Genomic DNA, 21640 nt, shown 5'->3' with positions numbered 1-21640 from the left:
AACCTGCTCAACTTTTCCCTGGAACTCAATAGTTCAAGCTCTGGCAACATCCTGAAGAAAGAGGAAGGAAGAATCTGATAAATGGGTCTGTGACCATGGAATAGAGGGAATGAGTTTAGGAACCAGAAGGAAATGACATACAGGTTATAAGGGCAGTGGGGCATCATTCCAATACCATTTGGTTAAAACAACTTGATGGTCTAATTCTTGAATGTAAAAATAACCCAGCAACCTAATAGCTTAAGATATCCATAACATTCATCAACACCTTTCCTTGGAAGCGGGACACCAGCACTTCTCCAAGTTGTCTCCAGTCAAGTGCCTCATGAAATTAGTGTGCAAAGATTTGAATACATATGGCATTTATGAAATACTGAACATCCCACAGACCAAAATCACCACCCACGATGCCACGTCATAGCCTAATCAATTTCCTGTTATTATTTTCCCAGTCAGCAACGTGCCTGTGACGCGCACAGCGACAGAGGCCATCTGCAGCAAGGCCAGCTCCCTGTGAGAAATGCTGCCCCGCCTCTAATTCTGTGACTTGCAAGTTCACAGACCCGGATTGTTGGGCACATGTTGTTTGGTCTGAAGCCTTCCCTGTCAGGAGACTTGACAACTTGTGCCCTGCCTGCTTGAAGAGGTTTCAGTAGAGCCAGAGAAGCCGCTCTGTGATGTCTCCCTAGAGAGCAGATGTCATCTGTCGTAATGGGGGAATTTGCAGGGGGATGGAGGAACTGAGTAATGCACACAAAATTTATTTATTTATTGTTTATTGAGATACAATCTGGAATAGGCCCTTTGAGCCCTTCTGCACCAAAACACCTGATTAATCTTGGCCTAATCAGAAGACAATTAACAATGATCAATTACCCTACCTGGTACGTCTTTTGACTGGGAGGAAACAAGGGCACCCAGAGAAAACTCATGCGTTCCACGGGGAGGACATACAAACATCGGAATTGAACTCTGAACTCCAACACCCCGAGCACTAACAGTGTCTCACTAACCGCGACGATACCGCACTGCCCTGGAGGAATTCAGCAGATCAGGCAGCATCTACAGTCGACATTTTGGGCTGAGACCCTTCATCAGGTCTGGAAGATTAAGCGGAAAGAAGCCAGAACAGCGAAGGTTTAGCACTGGATGGTTTGTTGACCGGCTGGGTGTAATGGCCTCCTCCTGTGCTTTAGTAACGTTTCTCAGTGCTTCCTCACTGAAAAGCTTGGAATACACTCCGTGGAGATCCCACCGGTCAGCCTCCAGTGGTGACTTACAGAGTCACAGAGCAACACTGCAGCCAAACAGGCCCCTTGACCCAAGCCGTCCATGTGTGATGGACAGCACTCAGTAAACATACCCCTCACACACACGCACTGCCTCACATCCTGCTCGTTCTCCATTACCATACTCACAATCATTAGGTTTTTGTGTGAGTGAACGTGTGTGTAAGGAGTACATTTATCAAGCGCTTTCCATCACACCCAGCTAACCAACAACCACCCATTTCTTACCATAATCCCATTTTATTCTCAAAATTCAAATATGCCACCACATACAACCCTCAGACTGATTATCCTGTGGCATCCTCAGCAAATCTATAGAATAGTAACTATAACAGGATCAATGTAAGATCAACCAGAAGACAACAAACTGTGCAAATGCAAATATAAGTAAATAAATAGCAATAAATAATGAGAATGTGAGACAATGAGACAGTCCTTAAAGTGAGATCATTGGTTGAAGGAATGTCTTTATAGATGTGTAGTTATCCCCTTCTGTTCAAGAGCCTGATGATTGAGGGGGAGTAACTCTTCCTGAACCTGGTGGCGTGAGTCCTGAGGCTCCTGTGCCTTCTACCTGATGACAGCAGTGAGAAAAGAGCATGGCAACACGTACAACACGCTAGAGGAACTCAGCAGGTCGGGCAGCATCCGTGCAACCTGAATTTGGCCTCATCATGGTTGACTCAGGTTGGAGGAGCAACACCTCATACACCGTCTGGGTAGTCTCCAGCTCCTCGGCATGAACATTGAATTCTCCAACTTCCGGTAATTCCCTCCCTCTCCCTTCCCCCATCCCAGTTTCACTTTGCCTCCTCCTCCAGCTGCCTATCACCTCGCTCATGATTCTGCCTTGTTCTACTACCCATAGTGCTTTCCCCTTACATTCCTTCTTCACCTTTCCTGCCTATCCCCTTACCCACCCCTTTATCTTTCCTCCGATTGGTTTTTCACCTGGCACCTACCAGCCTTCTCATTCCCACCCTCCCCCCACCTTCTTTATAGGGCCCCTGCCCCCCCTTCAGTCCTGACGAAGGGTCTCGACCCGAAACGTTGACTGCTCGTTTCCACGGATGCTGCCCGACCTGCTGAGTTCCTCCAGCATGTTGTATGTGTTGCTTTGACCCCAGCGTCTGCAGTGTACTTTGTGTTTAGAAAAGACCATGGCCTGGGTGGTAGGGATCGCTGATGATGGACGCTGCTTTCCTATGACAGTGCTCTGTGTAGATGCGCTCAAAAGTCGGGACGGCTTTACCCGTGATGGACTGGGCCAATTCCACTACCTTCAGTAGGATTTTCCATCCAAATGGATTGGTGTTCCCATACCAGGCCATAACGCAGCCAGTCAATATATTCTCCACTACACATCCACAGACTACTGCTTCCATCATTTCCCCCCAGATTCCATCACTCACATACACACTTACTCGTGCCTTTGGGATGTGGGAAGAAACTAGTGTACCTGGTAGAAATCGACATGGTGACATTGCCCACGCACGCACACCCACACACAGCACCTGTGGTCAGGATTGAACCCAGCTCTCTGAAACGATGAGGCAGCAGTTCTACCCACTGCGCCACTCCTTCCTCCAGTGTGTACTGTGCTGTTGCATTATCCCGTAAGCGGTTAGCTTGTGGAGCAGCTTTTAATGTGTCATCTTTGAGAAAGGGATGTTACTCAAATGGGGAGAGAGGGCGTAGCTGCTCACACAGTTAAATGTAAAAGAACCCATAACACTAAGGCCGAAGAGGAATTTTCACTGGTGCCTCGAGTCTGTGATTTTCATTGGCCGTGAGTGTGCTGGAACTATCTGAAAGGGAAGTGAAATGCAAATCTTCTGTTCTTTGCTCTCTGACTTTACTTTTAAACCAGTCATCACTTTGACCGAAACTAAACCATTTTGCTCAGATGATTCAGTGTTTTAAAAATTAGGCAGGGCTGGCCCTCTGCCAACCTATCAGCCTCCTTTTTTCCCTGTTCATTCCAGCCAAGAGGAACGAGGCTGAGGAAGGTCACTGTACACTCTACAAGAACAACATATTTCAGTCATGCCCAGCTCAGTTCCCCCGTTCACTTTCTCCAGCCTCCAGGGTTGTCCATGCTGTGATCTGACAGCTTCGTCGTTAAGTCATTGCACTCTCATCCGGAGACTTTGATCATTGATCCAGGGACAGGAAAGTAGGAACAGGCTGTTTGACTGACGATGTCTGTGCTGAGCACATGGGCAAAAGAAGTTAAGTTACTTCCATATCCATACCTTTGGGTATGGAGGGGCCACTGCACAGGATCAGAAAAAGCTGCAGGAAGTTGCAAGCTCAACCAGCTCCATCATAGGCAGTAGCCTCCCCAGCATTGAGGCCATTTTCAAATGCCTCAAAAAAGTCATTAAGGACACCCATCACCAAAGGCATGCTCTCTTCTCATTGCTACCATCGAGGAGGTGGTATAGAAGCCTGAAGATACACACTCAAACTCTCAGAAACAGCTTCTCTAATTAAATGTTGCTATCATTCCTGGTTCCACCACTTCTGCTGGCAGCGCAGAAAATTGGTTTTCCACATCTTGCTTAAACTTTCCCTCTCAAGTTACTCTCATGTCTTTGAGTATTTGACATTTCTGCACTTGGTAAAGGTCTGATTATCTACCCTACCTCTGCCTGCCATAATAGGGGAAAGTCCGAATATACGACATCCACTGCATCCTCTTATCTATCTGACTTGTAATCTCTTCAAAGAATTCCACTAGGCTCATCAGGCAAGATTTTCCTTTAAGGAAACAATGCTGACTTTGTCCTATCTTGTCCTGTGTCACCAAGTTCTCCATAACTTCATCCTTAGCAATTGACTCCAACATCTTTCCAACCATTGAAGTCAGGCTAACTGGTCTATAATTTCCTCTCTGCCGCCTTCCTCCTTTCTTAAAGGGTGGAATGACATTTGCAATTTTCCAGTTCTCTGGCACCATGCCAGAGTCCAATGATTTTTGAAAGATCATTACTAATGTCTCCATAATTTCTACTGCTACCTTTCTTAGAACCCTAAGGTGCAGTTCATCAGGTCTGGGTGACTTATGTACCCTTAGGTCTTTCAGCTTTTTGAGCACCTTCTCCCTTGTAATAGTAACTGCACTCACTTCTCTTTCCTCACACCCTTCAATATCTGGCACACTGCTAGTGTCCTCCACAGTGAAGACTGATGCAAAATACTCACCTAGTTCATCTGCCATTTCCTTGTCCCCCATTATTATTTCTCCGGCCTCATTTTCTTACAGAACTATATACATTTTCATCTCTCTTTTATTCTTTACATACTTGAAAAACCTATTACTATCATCTTTGATATTAAACTAGCTTGCTTTCATAGTTCATCTTTTCCCTCCTAATGATTCTTTTAGTTGCTCTCTGTAGGTTTTTAAAAGCTTTCCAATCCTCTGTCTTCCCACTAATTTTTGCATTGCCCTCTCTTTTGCTTTTACATTAGCTTTGACTTCCCTTAATGCCCATGGTTGTACTATTTTGCCATTTGAGTGTTTCTGTATTTTTGGTATGTATCTATCCTGGGCCTCCCTCATTTTTCCCAGAAGCTCACGCCATTGCTGCTCTGCTGCCCTCCCAGCATTTCCTTCCAATTTACTCTGGCCAACTCCTCTCTCGTACCACTGTAATTTCCCTTATGCCACTGAAATACTGCTATGTCAGACTTTACTTTCTCCCTATCAAATTTCAAGTTGAACTCAATCATATTGTGATTACTCTCTCCTAAGGGTTCTTTTACCTCAAGCTCCCTGATCACCTACAGTTCATTACTTAACACCCAATCCAGTACAGCTGATCCCCCTAGATGTCTCAGTGGCAAACTGCTCTAAAAAGCCATCTCGTAGACATTCAATAAACTCACTCTCTTGAGATCCATTACCAACCTGATGTTCCCAATTGACCTGCGTGTGGAAGTCTCCCATGACAATCATAACATTGCCCCTTTGACTCGCCTTTTCCATTTCCTGTTGTAATTTGTGGTCCATTTCCCAGCTACCGCTGGGAGGCCTGTATATAACTGCCATCAGGATCCTTTTTCCCTTGTAGTTTCTTCACTCAACCCACAAGGATTCAACACCTTCTGATCTTATGTCACATCTTTCTACTGATTTGATGCCATTCTTTACCTGCAGAGCCACACCACCCCCTCTGCCTACCTTCCTATCCCTCTGATACAACATGTAATCTTGGACATTCAGTTCCCAACTACAACCATGATTCAGTGATGGCCACAACATCATACCTGGCAATTTCTAATTGTGCAACAAGATCATCCACCCTATTTCTTCTACTCTGTGCATTGAGATATAACACTTTGACTACTCTATTCGCTACTCTTTTTGATTCTACATCCCTATTGCACTGCTGGCTACAATTTTGTCATCATCTGCCTGATTTTCCTGACAGTCTGAATGCACGCTATCTTTGCTTTTTTACCATCCGATCAATCCTGAGTCCCTTCACTGCAGTTCCCACCCCCCTCCAAATTAGCTTAAAACCTCCCCAACAGCGTTAACAAACTTGCCCGCAAGACTATTGGGCCCTCTCGGGTTCAGGTGCAACCCATCACTTTTGTACAGGTCATACCTTCCCCAGAAGAGATCTCAATGATCCAAGAACCCAAAGCCCTGCTTCCTGCACCTGCCCTACCTATCCTTCTCACTCAGCCCTCAAGTCCTGGCAACGTCCTTGTAAATCTATTCGGCACTCTTTCAAGTTTAATAACATGCTTGCCATTGAAAGGCAACTAGAACTGAATGCAATACTCCAAGGATGACTTCATCAGCGTCCTGTCACACTGTGACTTCACAACTTTTATACACATACACCTGACTTATTTCCTGGAGGTCACTCTTTTTACTTCCAATCCCCATTCCTATTCCAACTTATTGGTCCCTGGCCTTTTCTCATGCCATGATGAGGCCACTCTCAGGTTAGAGGAGCAACACCTCATATTCATTCTGGGTAGCCACCAACCTAACAGTATGAACATTGATTTCTATATCTAACGGTACATTCCCCCCTCCCCCTACTTCTTCCATTCGCTACCCAACTCCCCTCTTACTACTTCTCCTCTCCTGCCATCACCTCCTCCTGGTGCCCCTCCTTCCCTTTCTCCCATGGTCCACTCCCTCTCCTATCAGATTCCTACTTTTCCAGCCCTTTACCTTTTCCACTCATCTCCTTTCCACCTACCTTCCCCCTCACCTATCGCCTTCTAAGGTTGTAATGCTTCGCCTTCCTCCATCTTTTTCTCCCTTCCTTCTCAGTCCTGATAAAGGGTCTTGGCCCAAAACATCGACTGTTTATGCCCCGCCATTGATGCTGCCTGATCTGCTGAGTTCCTCCAGCATTTTGTGTGTGTTACTCTGGATCTTCAGAATCTGCAGAATCTTTTGTGTTTATCATCCCAAATGATCCTCATCTTACAGTGAACAATCAAAACTGGTGTTGCCCCACATCCAGTGAGCAACCATCCTGGCCACCACAAACTCTCTCCTCTCAAAGTGATTTTCATCCTAAAAATTCACTGGAATTAAGGGGGAGTTAAAGTTTACAAAAGGAAAAAAAAGTTAATGAAGATTGAGCTTGAAGCTGCAGATGTAAAAGGTCTTTTTTCAATACCTTACAAATCGGCAGACAGGCCAGGTGGAAGAATCTTCCCAGCCTAATAATGGAGTTATGATTCAGAACAGTCATGATCTAATGTCAGCTGTGGGTCTGTGGGTTCTGCTAATTTCCTCTGAGTCAGAAGGCTGTGGGTTCAAGTCCTGAGCAACAAACTGAGCTGCAAAATATTGCAATGCTGATGAGATCAAAACTGAAACTGTCTCCCCTCTCAGTGGCACACAGAGAACTCCAAAGCTCTAGTTGATCAAGAACTTAATTTTGTATCACTATCACTGACACACTGTACATGGTGAAATGTTGTTTTGTGGCAGCAGTACAGTGCAATACATAAAAATACTAATTACCCTAAAAAATATACACTCAGTGGCCACTGTACACCTGCTCATTAATGCTAATATCAGCCAATCATGTGGCAGCAACTCAATGCATAAAAGCATGCAGACATGGTCAAGAGGTTCAGTTGTTGTTCAGACCAAACATCAGAATGGGGAAGTGTGATCAAATTGACTATGACCATGGAATGATAGTTGGTGCCAGATGAAGTGGTTTGAGTATTTCAGAAACTACTGATCTCCTGGGATTTTCATATATAACAGTCTCTGGAGTTTACAGAGAATAGGGCAAAAGAAAAATCCAGTGTGCGGCAGCTGGGTATAAACATATTGGTAACGAGATAACAACAGCGGGAATTGAACCTCCATCTGTGATCGCCATTATCACGTATTGAAGTGCAGAGAAAAACTTCCGTTTTGTGTTCTGTCCACATTGATTATTTCATCACAACAAGGGAAAATGATAACAGAATGCAGAATAAATTGCTACATTACAGGGAAGGTGCAGTGCAAGTGAACAATGAGGTGCAACATAGATTGTAAGGACAAGGAAATGTTCTCCTTCTGATTTAACCCTTCTGAGACCAGTGTCATTCTGAGAACTTACACTGCCTATATTCCAAGATTAGATGAGGCCTGAGGGCTTGAAGCAAAGCATCCTGGCTGGAGACTCTCAGCCATTATAGAGAACACAAGGCAAAATATTAAAGATACATTTAAGCAGAAACTGAATAAATTCTGGAGGACCACAAGACATAGGAGCAGAATTAGGCCACTTGGCCCATCTAGTCTGCTCCGCCATTCCATCATAGCTGATTTATTATCCCTCTCAATCTCATTCTCCTGCCTTCTCACTGTAACTTTTGATGCCCTTAATAATCAAGAACCTATCAACCCATGCTTTAAATGTACCTCTATACCCATCTGTGAATTCCACAGACTCACCACTTTCTGGCTAAAGAAATACCTCCTTATCTCTATTCTAAAGGGATGTCCTTCTAATCTGAGGCTGTTCCCTCTGGTCCTAGACTCACTCTCTATAAGAAAACATCCTCTTCACATCCACTCTATTCAGGCCTTTCAATATTCTATAGGTTTCAATGAGATTCCCCCTCATTTTTCTAAAATCCAGCAAGTACAGGCCCAGAGACATCAATCACTCCTCATGTTAACTCTTACAAAGTTCTAAGCATATTTATTATCAAAGTATGTAAACATTATACATGAGATTCTGCTCCTTACAGGCAGCCACAAACAAGAAATCTAGAAGAACCCATTAAAATCTCTCACATTCCCAGGATCATTCTAATGAACCTCGTTTGGTTTTATAAAAGTACTTAAAGGGTTCATGGAAGTTAAAATATTTTCCTCCATGGATACATATAAACCTTTTGTAAATTACCACGATAAGAAAATCAGTATGACATTTCTGCTATTCAGACTGCCCTGTCTGCAATTCAGCAAGGTTCCTTTGATTCACCCTTAAATTTAGATAAGGCCTTCCACAATAAACGACTCATTCTGTGTGTAGGTAATATTTTCACCATATCACTGAGGGTTTTTGAGACTATGGTCAGCCCAATATTGCTGCTGAAGCATACATCTACACTTCCTCTTTCCAAGGGCCGCTGATGTAAAAATATTTTTAACATTTGCTTGTTAAAAATAGCTGCTTCCTGCAATTAGAATAGAACATAGAACACTACAGCATGGTGCAGGCACATGGGCCCACACTGTAATGTTGATAATTTAATCTACTCTAAGATCAATCTAAACCTTCCCTCTCACATTACCCTTCCTTTTTCTTTCATCCATGTGCCTATCTAAGAGTTTCTTAAACGTCCCTAATGTATCTGCCTTTACCACCACCCCTGGCAATGCATTCCAAACACCCACCACTCTCGGTGTAAAAAACCTACCTCTGATATTCTATCTATAACTTTCCTCCAATCACCTTAAAATTATGCCCCCTTCTATTAAGCCAAACATCTGAGTATTAAGAATCGTCCAATAGCTATAGTGTGCTTTGCAAACCTTTCATCATCCATGTGTCAATCTTGGTCTATTAAATGTCCTTAACGTATCTGCCACTACCACCACGCCTGGGAGGGCGTTCCATGCACTGTTTGCTGTAATTTAATCTCTCATGAGCCCATCAACTTTACTCGAGTCTCCTGCTACCTAATCTACATCAGGATTTTCAAGATATTCCACCTCTCATGTTCGACTTGTTTTTATATTTTCCCACAATAGAAATGGATGCATTTCATCCAATCTGATCTACGTCAGCTCTTGAAGCAACGTCGTGAATCCCATCCACCAATTACATTGAACGTGGAACATGACAGCTCAGTCAACCCCTTCAGCTCAAAATGTTGTGCCAACCAAAACATATTGTAAGATCTAACCCCACCCTTCCCACACAGATCTTCATTTTTTCAGCATTCAACTGCCCTATCCAAGTGTTTCTGTAAATACAGTACTTGGTCCCTTTTTTGTTTTCTTTGCCTGAAATGACATTTGTGTGACACCTTTCATGATCTTAAATGCCCCAAAGTACTTTACAGTTAACTGAACTACCATTTTTAAAAATGTTTTTTTATTTAGAGACACAGCACAATAACAGGCCCTTCCAGCCCAATGAACCCATTCTGCCCAATTACACCCACGTGACCAATTAACCTCCTAACCATAACCCAGGGGCATCCAAACAAGGCTCCCAGGAACCCCTGGTTAATGGTAGGGGTCTATGTCATAAAAAAGGTTGAGAACCCCTGCCCTAACCTATATGTCTTTAGGATGTGGGAGGAAACCAGAGCACCCGGAGGAAACTTACACAGTCACGAGGGAGAACGTACAAACTCCTTACAGGCAGCGGTGGGAATTAAACCTGGGTTACTGCTGCTGAAAAGCATTACACTAATGTGCCACCCTATTTTCAAAAGTTAGTTACTGCTGTAGGAAATTAGTTCCTGATGTTTGGGATCACCAAGATCCACTCGGTAGAGAGGATTTTAATTTTAATCCTACCAACATTTCAAAGTGCTGCTTGCAAGTCATGCCTTTTGAAGTGTTGAAGAGAATAGCTGACCACGTGGACAGTGGAACAATTTGTGCTGCTTTTTACTCTCTTCCAGCTTTCCGCTCTCTGGCCGATAGTGACTAGCACCTCTCTGCAATTCCCACGAATGACATCTTGTTTCTTTCAGGTATTCACTTCCTCTCTGTTAATGCACAGCTGCTCCCTGGAATGAGTTCCAGTGGTTTTGAACTGGCTAACCCCCAGGACAGAGGCTGGGTCAGCCAATGATCCCCATGATCAGGGACACAAGCCTGCAGGCACCAAATATGAGGGCCAGTAATTTCCCCCACTTTGTCCGAGGTTAGTAAGTAATGGGGTCAGAGATTCTTGTGGGGCAGGTCCAGAGGCCCACGGTCAGTCGACAGGTCTGGATGTTGGACTCCAGCTATCCCCGAGGACAGAGGTCAGGTTGGCAGGTGCTAAGGATGAAGTCCAAAGATCTCTGTGGTCAGGGACTGTGGACAACAGGCCCCAAGGGCAAGGGCCAGTGACCCCACTGAGCTCAGTGAGTCCCGGGGTCAGAGGTCTGTGTAGGACAGGTCTGGATGTCAGACTTCAGCAATCTCTTTTGACTGAGGTCAAGTTGACAGGGGCTGAAGATGACGATCCTTGATCCCCGTGGTCAGGGTCCATTGCTGGTGAGCCAGAGGATGAAGGCCAGTGATGCCCGATGGGTGTGTGTGTGTGTGTGTGTGGGGGGTGGGCATGGCTCATGAAGGGGTTTGCTTTGTTATTGTTGTGTCTGTCTTGTACACTGGCTGGGTATTGTTTAACATTGTAGGCATACTATGTTGGTGCTGGAAGGATAACGACACTCACCAGAGGCCCCTACACATCTGAGACTGTTGGTTGTTAATGCAAACGCCACATTTGTCTGTCCTGGAAAAGCAGAATAGATAGCATGACGCTCAGCCGATATGGATCCTTCACCAGTTTCAGATAGACTGGACAAGTGCTTTTTTCTCCATTTTTATTTATGTAAATTTCCTGTTTCCTGTTTACAGAGTGTCAACTTCCTGTTTACTTCAGCACAAGCTGCTTAAGTGCTACAGAAATGAGGGTCAGAGTCACAGAACCTTGGCCCACTGAGTCCGCACCATCTACAAAACCCATTTACACGAATCAATGCGCCTCAGATTCCGTTGCTAATTTAGACTTCACAGCGATCAGATAACTTGCCAATCCTGCACGTTTCTGGAATGTGGGAGGAAACCAGAGCAGCCGGGAGAAAACTCACGCGGTCACAGGATGAACATGCGAACTCCACACAGAGAGCACCCAAGGTCAGGGTTGCACCCGACTGACTCTCTGGTGCTGAGAAGCAGGGGCTTTACTCACTGTACCTCAGCCAGAGTTCAGCAGGGAATGAGACATAAGACTGACAGCTCAGGGCAGTGGACTCTTTGAATGAACTAAGGGACACCATGAAGACATTATGGGCTGTAATGGTCAACTTTGATAGATATAGCCAGCCCATCACAGGAAAAGCCCTACTCAACATTAAGCACTTTTCAAGGAGTTCTGCCACAAGAAAGCAGCACCCATCATCAAAGACCCCCACCATGCCCTCTTCTTACCACTGCCAGTCAGGAGGTCCAGACGCTTCAGGTCACACACCACCAGGTTCAAGAACAGTTATTACCCGACAATCATCGGGCACCAAAACCAATGCGGATAACATCACTCTGATTTCAAACTTCTAAACTGATTTTGCAACCTACAGACTCACTTTGAATGTCTCTACAACTCATGTTCTCAGTATTACTTATTTTTTATTCACACAGTTTCTCTTCTTTTGCACACCGATTGTTGCCCCTCTTTATGGATAGTTTTTTGTAAATTCTACTGTATTTCTTTATCTTCCTGTAAATGCCTGCAAGAAATTGAATCTCATAGTTGTATATGGTGACATATATGTACTTTAATAATAAATTTACTTTGACTTTTGACTTTGACAAGAAGGACTTGCTTCCACTCCAATTCCTTAACTGATGTAACTGGCGATCGACTGGCTCAGTGTAACCAGACTTTTCTTTAAACCCAGGGAGGAAATGGCTAATTTGAGGCGGTGTAATTTTAGGGTGATTGAAATAAAGTATAAGGCGGATGTCAGAGGTAGATTTTATTTTACACCGAGAGTGGTGGGTGCATGGAACACCCTGCCAGGAGTGCTGGTAGAGGTAGCAGCATTTGATAAACTCTTAAATAGGCGCATGAATGATTGAAAAGTGGAGGGATATGTAGGAGGGAGAGGTCAGATTATTCCTGCTGCTACCTGTAAGGAGTTTGTATGTTCTTCCCATGACCGTGTGGAATTCTGTGCTCCTGTTTCTTCCCGTAGTCCAAAGATATACCAGTTAGTTGATTAAATAGCCATTATAATTTGTCCTGTGAGTAGGCTAGGATTAAATTGAGGGTTGCTGGGCGGTGAGATTCAAAGGGCTGGAAGGGCCTGTTACATATTGTATCTCAATCAATAATTAAATAAAGGTTGGCACAATATCATGAGCCAATAGGCATATCCTATGCTGTAGAATACAATGTTCTAAAACATTTTTCTTCATTCCATACTTCATGCATGTAAAATGGAAGAGTTAGATGTACAGCAAGGCTTCCTCTGCTCTTCCTCAATAACTTTCCTCAGTCAGACCTCTGGGCAAGGGGGGAAGAGGAATGGACTTAAATACAAATGATCCAGCTGAATTCCAGGATCTTAGTAGCCAGAATAGCCTCAGGATTGTTTCTCTGGCCTTTACTAGCATTGAGAGAAAGAAGGGTTGAATTAGGGCCAATTAAGTGTCCTTGCCTGGCTCAAACCCCTGAATTATTTCACTGAGAAGGGAAGCAAAGAAAGGGCAGAATAATCCCACTCATCTCTGATGGTCTTAAATATCGATGGTTATTAGCCCCAAACCTCCTACCAGTTTATCCAAAAACTTTTCTTATATTTGATTTCCCACTCATCCAGGTTCATCGTGACACAACCTGCTCCACCATTGAGAACATTGTCAAGAGGCAATACCTCAAGGAGGAGGCACCCATCATTACTACCATCAGAGAGGAGATTGAAGGCCCACACTCACAGATTTAGGATTAGCTTCTTCTTTTCCACCATCAGATTTCTGAATGAGATATGAACCCACGAGCATACTTTGTTAATCATTTTTGTATTATTCCTCCATTCACCAATCAGCTCATTGCCCTTACCCATCACTTCCCTTCTGCTCTGGCTGATTTGCTTCCATCATGAAGGACCCTCACCATCAGGGATCTTCCCTCTTCACAATACTACCATCAGGGAGGAGGTCCAGGAGCCTGAGACCTACACTCAATGTTTTAGGAACATCTTCTAGAGGAAGTATCCCAGGAAAGCAGCATTCATTACAAAGAACCCTCACCATCCGGGACATGCCTTCTTCTCATTAATACCAGTGGGGAGGAGGAACAGGAGCCTGAAGATCCACAAACACTGATTTAGGAAGAGCTTCTTCCCCTCCACTACTAGATTTCTGAACAGCCCATGAACCTGCCCTCTTTTTCACTATTTTAGTCTTGTAACTTTCCATAACCTTTATGTCTTGCACTTGCACTGCTGCCACAAAACAACAAATTTTATGACATATGTCGGTGATTTTGATGTAAACTAGCTGAAGTTGCAGTTGAACAGTAGGCCAAGCTAGGAAGAAAATGGAGAAGTCCTGGGTCAGTTGTGATTCCTCAATTCCATAACTTAGGCAACAGAGACCCAATTGGGGAAGCAGAGTATGGTTACGTGACTCAGGGGTATGGGAAAGCTCACAACTTGGAGTAACTGACACCCACAAGTGCTTGCAGAAGATTCCTGCTACCTTGCGGCCAAAGAGAATCACTGACCCAACGGTGCGTCAGAAGCCGACTTGAAGGAGCTTATTCATTCTCTCTGGGTCTATGTGGCTTCCTCCTGGTGCTCCAGTTCCCTCCCCCATTCCAAAGACATAAGGCTCGGGCTACTGCATCTGACTCCAGAAGATCTGGAAGGTGATCTGACTAACAATAACCTGGCATTGTAGCGTAACGCTTCTCAGTGCCAGTGATGAGCGACACGGGTTCAATTCCCACTGCCCTCTGTAAGGATTTGGTACACTCTTCCCATGACTGTGTAGGTTTTCTCCGGGTGCTCTGGTTTCCTCCCACAGTCCAGATACCGGTAAGTAGGGTAATTGGTGTAACTGAGCAGCACAGGCTCACTGGGGCAGAAGAGCTGTTTACCGTCTCTCATCTTAGGGAACATACATTGAAGGTGAGGGGGGTAATTTCAAAGGAGGTTGAGGGGCAGGTTTTTTTTTTACACACACACACACACACACACACAGAGTGGTGGATGCCTGGAATGCACTGTGTGGGGTATTGGGAAAGGCAAATACATTACAGACATTTAAGAGACGTTTAGATAGATACATGGATGTGAGGAAAACGGAAGGATATGGACATTGAGTAGGCAGAAGAGATTTGTTTAGTTGGCATTTGATTACTAATTTAATTGGTTCAGCTCAGCATTGTGGGCCATAGGGTCTGTTTCTGTGTGGTACTGGTCTATGTTCTTTCTACCTTTAAATACAAAATAAAAGTGAAACTAGGTATACACTGATGAGGAGTACAAAGTTGATGAGTGAGGACAAGTTTAGAGAACTGAACAAGTTGGAACACAAATAACTTCCAATAACAAACACTTCAGCAAATTTTTTTTCATGTTAGAAGTGTCAGAGAATAGAAACTTGCAGATCAGCGATTTCCAAAATCACAGCACAATCAAATGAAATACCGGTATAATTCAGTCCGACAAGTTTTGGTTTTGAGTAACACACAAAATGCTGGAGGAACTCAGCAGGTCGTGCAGCATCTATGGGGAGGAATAAAGGCCCGATGTTTCAGGCAAGACCCTTCACCAGGGCTCTTTATTCCCCTCTGTGGCTGCTGCCTGACCTGCTGAGTTCCTCCAGCATTTTGTGTGTGTTACTCTGAATCTCTAGCATCTGCAGAAGCTCTTATGCTTGAGTGTTGGGCTTAAACTTTTCCCCAGCCTGAATGCTGCCCATGACCTGTATTAGAGGTGGGCAGGGTGAACAACAGTGAAGGCTGGCCACCCACACACCAGCAGTACACACTTCCTCTTGATGGTTTGCGTGGGCCTCAAACGAGACCAGCAACAATCTGAATGTCAGAACGACTGTCAAATGCCACAGTTGAAAATGATGGACCTCTTCAACTAATTACCAGCACAGACTCTTCCACAACTTCATCAAACACAGACCAGGCTCCTGTCCGGTTACCAAGCCCCTCATAATAACCTCTTCTGTCAAGATGAGGCCACTCTCAGGGTAGAGGAGCAATATCTCATAGAGAGCCTCCAAATGACAGCATGAAAATTGATTTCAGCTTCTGGTATTTTCTTTTTTTTTGCTTTTTTCCTCTCTCTTCTTTCTTCTGTTCTCCACCCTGGCCTCTTACCTCCTCTCCTCACCTATCTCCTCCCTCTGGTGCCCCTCCTTCTCCCCTTTCTCCTATGGTCCACTTTCCACTCCGATCAAATTCCTTCTTCTACAGCCCTTTATCTTCCCCATCCACCTGGTTTCACCTACCACCATCTAGGTTCTCCTCCTTCCCCTCCCCCTTATCTTTTTACTTCAGCATCTTCCCCTTCCTTTGATAAAGGGTCTCAGCCCGAAATGTTGCCAGTTTATTCATTTCTATAGATGCTGCCTGAGTTTCTGAGTTCTTCCAGCATGTTCCTCATAACAACAGTTCCCCGTAGATGTCCACACATCAGTAGGGACTCCATCTGAGAGAAACCCACATGGTCTCGTTTACCAATGTTCCAATAACCAATGAGCCACAGTTCTTCCACCTCGGTGTAAATGGCCATTTCAGTCACCTGGAAAGATCTGAAGCCATTAGCAGGGGAAGCACCTCCATTCCCTTCTACAGCTTGCAGAACTCCCCTTGATTGAGTGTCAACAGCACCATCACCATACCTGCCTCATGTGTTTCATGGAAAGCCACTGCAGACAAACCACGCAGGTCTTGTGAACCGCTGTTTAAAAACGAGAAGCCTCCCTTGACTTCAACCTCGAAGCACGCTCCCTTGGTTTGGCCCAGGTAATATAAAGCAGGAAACCCTGGAAAGAAGGCTGGTTCAGCCTTTCTCTCTCTCTCTCCCCCATGGGACCCCCTTAGCAACCATGATAGTGGCTTATAAAATCAGGGCCCCTTTCAACTTCCAACCCCTCCTCTGAATCTTTTGCCTCCAGGCAGTGCAGTGAGCAACCATCATATGCAAATGTGTTCTACTTTCCTGTTGTAATCTGGTTTTTAAAAAAAAATTCTCCCTGCTGCCTGCTCCACTTGACAGCACGCCACCTTACCCATAATCCTGCCAGGAGAAAGAAGAAACAAAAAAAAAGCGTGCACACTCGCTCCTTTCACCAGGCCGAAACTGCAACGTTCACTCCTCGTCGTTCCTTTACACCTCACCCACCCCCACCCCACTGACTGTGCTTCCTCACAACCTCCACCATGCCTGTGCCCACAACCGAATTCAGGAGGACAAAGGAAGTCAGAGGCAGCCTTCTCAGAGCACTCTGCCTGCTCCCTCTCTCTCTCTCTCTCTCCTTCCTTCCCTCCCTCTCTCTCTCTCTCTCTCTCTGTCCTGCACAATGTACATTAATTATTCATTGCCAGCCTCCTGGCTTCCTGGAAAAGCCAATCACAGATGGAGCCCACTAATACAACCATGCCAACGGGCTTAGACAATGGGGCCAGAATCAAACTCAACAAGACCCCCTTTGCAAATAAACTTGACAGCCATTTATTGCGCCAGGGGCAGGCATAAATCCTGTTGCATTTAGCTGTGGAATATGTCTAGACTGCTTTAAATGAGAAGGAAAAGCAGTCACTAGGTGCTAATGAGGGCGTGAGAGGAAATCTTTCTCTTCCAACCAACCCCCCCCCCCCTCACTCCAACACGATCAGGAAAAAAAATCAAGCAGTCACTTATCTGTTAGGCTCAGTGGAGGAACGCTGTTACTGATGATCTTCCAGTTTAGCAGTGATCCATCTCCCTCTCCCCTCTACACACATCACACGGGCAGCCACGGCACTTTGCCAGAAGGGAAAAGCGGAAAAAAAAATCCAGGCAGCTTACATTTCAAACTCCTGCAGGGGTGATGCGCCTCACAAAGCAAAGCGAGCACCGTCTTGGAGCCCAGCCAAAGTCACAAGCACCGATCAATTCAGTCGGCAGGAACCGCCACAAGTGTGCACGCCGAATTACTGAGGCATCACCAAGCAGGACAAGGAGGGAGGAAACCCAGGGCATTTAGCAAGATAAAACACCTAACGCGGTGCTTTCCCCCTTCAGAGTGCTGTTGTCTAAATCCATCAAAGTAGCCATGCTAATTAGGCTACAGAAAAGACTCTGCATTTAGGCAATGCTGGTGGCTGTCTGATATGCAGAGTTAGAAGAGGCAGTCTTTTTGTGTATGTGTGTGTTGCCTGGATTGTGGAGGAGGGAGGAGGGGTTACAGCAGCTCTAGTCAATTGCACAGCCTCCACATCACTGAATATTAGTGGATTTTTTAAAAATGTGTTTTGTGTGCATGCCAGTGTGAGCGTTTCATTGCACGCTGCCACTACTAACTGTTAGAAAATACTGGATAAAATAAAAGACATATTGCAAGCTGCGCTGTTCAGTTGTGGGAGTCTTTCCTGAAACTATCATGTGGCAGCCACCACTTCCTTCACAGAAGTAACCTCTCTCACTCACTCACTCACTCACACTCTTTCTCTCTCTCACACACTCCCCAGCACAGAAACATTCCGCACACTCTCACTGCCCTCCCTACACACACACACACACACACCACAGACCCCACTCCACATACACACAAATGCTTCCCCCTCTCTCACACATGCTCACTCCTAGACTCGCTCTAACCACAACCACCTCCACTCTTAACTCCAACATGCATTTGTACACTGACTCTCATGCACACACATGTATTCCCAATCACGCACACATGCACTCTTTCTCGTACACACAATCTCTCTTGCACCTGTGCCTGAATTCCTGCACTTTCTCTGTGCAACACACACTTCCGTGCTCTCTCCGACACACACTCCCGCACTCTCACTCGACCATGCATTTCACTTCAACTTGCATTTCTTCTCAAATGCACACACTCATTCCCCATACAAAATCTCTCACTCTCACACACACACGTGTACTCCCACATACAGTACACACTTACACACTCATGCATGCCCCCCACACTTTAACACCCACTCTATACAGGAAATGGCTGAATGAGGTACATAAGCAACATTTAAAAGATTAACTTCACTTGACTAACTGTTTATGTTGCAACTTTACATTATGCTGTTTAGGCCACATCTGGAGTATTTCATGTAGCTCTGGGTGTCCAGCTTTAGGAAGGACGTTGAGGCTTTGGAGAGGAGGCAGAAGAGGTTTACTAAGATTCTGCCTGGATTAGAGCGCATGTGCCATAACGAGAAGTTGAACAAACTTGGGTTGTTTTCTCTGGATCGGCAGAGGCTGGAGGGAGATCTGATAGAGGTTTATAAGATTATGAGAGGCATTGATAGAGTAGATGGGGTATCTTTTTCCCAGGGCTGAAATGTCTAATACCAGAGGGCATGCATGGAAGGTGAGAGGGGGTAGGTTCAAAGGGGGATGTGAGGGTTAAGTTTTTTACTCAGAGAGTGGTGGATGCTGCCTGGTGTGGTGGTAGAGGCAAATGCATTAGAGGCTTTTAAGATTATTTAGGTAGGTGCATGAATGTGAAGAATAAGGCAGGATATGGATATTGGGTAGCTCAGGGATTAGTTTTTAGGTTTAAAAAAAATTACATTTTTGCTGGTTTAGCACAACTTTGTGGGCCAATGTTGTCCTGTCCCTATGCTGTACTGCTCCCTGTTCTGTGCTCCCATTGAAACATACTGCGAAATGCATCAATTGCGTCAATAACCACCACAGTCCGGGGATGTGCTGGGGGCAGTGCGCAAGTGTCCCAATGCTTCTGGCGCCAACGTAGCATGTTAACCCTACTAGCCTGCACGTACGTTTTTGCAGTGTGGGAGGAAGCTGCAGCACACAGAGGAAATGCATAGAGTCGTGGGAGGGTGTACAAACACCTCCCATCAGCGGTGGGAAGTGAACGCCTATCACTGGTGGTGTAAAATGTTACACTAGCCACTACGCGACCATGCTGCTCCCAAATATGGAATACTTCACAAGTTTGTGTCGTTGAAAAGATACCTGGGTAGGTACATCAAAAGGAAAGGTCGAGAATGATATGGAACAAACACTTGCAAACGGGGTGCTATGGTGGCGTAGTGGTTAGTGCAATGCTATTACAGCTTTGGGCGATGTTATTAGGAGCACATGTCCAACACCATTGGTAAACAGTTTGTACGCTCCTTCCTCAGAGTTTCATCTGGATGTTCCGGTTTCCTCCCACATTCCAAAGACGTACCGGTTAATTCTATTTATTTGTTGAGATACAGTACAGAATAGCCCTTTCGAACCGCCTAGGAATCCCCCTGGTGTAACACTAGCCTAATCATGGGACAGCTTACAATGACCAATTAACTTACCAAGTAGTACGTCTTTGGAATGTGGGAGGAAACCGGAGCACCCGGAGGAAACACAGGCGGTCATGGGGAGAATGTATAAACTCCTCACAGGCAGCAATGGCAATTAAACCCAGGTCACTGGTACTGGAAAACATTGTGCTAACCATTACACTACCATGTATTGTAAATTCTTCCTTGATTAGGCTAGGGTTAAATAGGTGGGTTGCTGGGTGGTGAGGCTTGTTGTGCTGAAAGGGCCAGTCCCAGCCTATATCTCTTTCACCAATCAACTTCCCAGCTCTTTACTTCATTCCTCCCCCTCCAGGTTTCACCAATCACCTTGTACTTCTCTCTCCCCTCCCCACTCCACCTTTTAAATCTACTCCTCAGCTTTTTTCTCCAGTCCTGCCAAAGAGTCTAGGCCCGAAACGTCGGTTGTACTCTTTTCCATATATGCTGCCTGGCCCGCTGAATTCTTCAGCATTTTGTATGTGTTGCCTGGATTTCTGGCACCTGCATATTTTCTCTTATTATAGATAGATAGGACTCACTGAGAGGACATCTCTGCTGACATGGACCATTTAGACAGAATGGTCTGTTTCTGTGTTGTATGATTATGACTTACTGTGAGGTGTGCACTACCAAGCTTTCTCACACACACTTTCCCCAACAATCGCAGAGAGCGTTCTGCAGATGCTGCAAATCTTGAGCAATACACACAAAATGCGATCCTGATGTTCCAGGGATGAGTGAAGAGCCAATGAAATGGCATCTGCTGTGGACCGGTTGTGCCGGGAGGCAAACTGGAGCAGATCCAAGTCACCTCTCAGGCAGGAGTTGATATGTTTCATCACCAATGTCTCAAAGCACTTCATTACAGTAGATGTATGTGCAAATGGACCAAAGTCATTGAGGCAGGTTGCCGGTATACTTGAAGCAGGTGGGTATCTCAGACAGCCAATGCGAGAGGTTAAAGATACTGGTGGACACACCAGCCTGTGGATCACCATGGGTCCTTAGTACTCTGGGCGGATGCTTTCCTGGGTTCACTCTCCTGAAGGAAGCTCTCATATCGACCTCAGAGTCTGAAGTCACAGGTCATCAGGGGCTGCAGGAGTTCGTAGAGATTCCTTCACATTTTGCCGACCAAAGCGAGTATAGAGCATATTGAGCTAATCAAAGCTCTATTGTCACCAATGTCGCTTGGAGTTAACAGCATTCAAGCCCTACCACAGCTGTTGAGCATGCTTCTTTGATTCAAATTTGATCTGGCACTGCCACATCGTCCATGGGATGGCTTTCCGGAGGTCGGACCTGGACCTCCTGTAGCTTACGTGGTTGCCAGACCTTGATGCCACTGATGTGGCCCTCAGCAGATTGCCCAAAGCAATGTCACCGGATCCATTTTCTTGCAGGTGTTTACAGTACGTACAAGAAACTCAATAGAACCAGTTAAAGACAGCACCCAGCAGAATGGACAACAACCAATGTGCAAAAAAAAAACAACAAATAGAACAATATTAGATTGTCAGAACAATTTCCAAACAATTCACAGCGGGGAAGATACAATAAAGTACATGAAGCATGTCTACAGGGCTCAGACATCACAATTCTTATTTGCCCCTTGTTCCTGAAGTTGTCATA

At 45.2% G+C, this 21640-nt stretch overlaps 1 protein-coding gene across 11 annotated transcripts in view; it reads right to left on the bottom strand.

Annotated features, from left to right (window-relative positions):
* zmiz1a (zinc finger, MIZ-type containing 1a) overlaps positions 1-21640 on the bottom strand; it is a 418554-nt gene that overhangs the window by 73433 nt on the left and 323481 nt on the right. Inside the window, exon 1 of one of the 11 annotated variants that reach the window (XM_073025607.1) lies at positions 17400-17861. The exons of the other annotated variants lie outside the window; for them this stretch is intronic. The gene's annotated coding sequence lies outside the window, so the exon portion shown is untranslated. Of the gene's footprint in view, positions 1-17399; positions 17862-21640 lie in introns of those variants that run through there. 11 annotated transcript variants of the gene reach the window in all.

This window comes from Hemitrygon akajei, chromosome 21, assembly GCF_048418815.1.
Source record: "Hemitrygon akajei chromosome 21, sHemAka1.3, whole genome shotgun sequence".
Taxonomy (NCBI): Eukaryota; Metazoa; Chordata; class Chondrichthyes; order Myliobatiformes; family Dasyatidae; genus Hemitrygon; species Hemitrygon akajei.
Note: the sequence above shows the minus strand (reverse complement) of the source record. Positions and strands in the feature narration are given on the sequence as shown.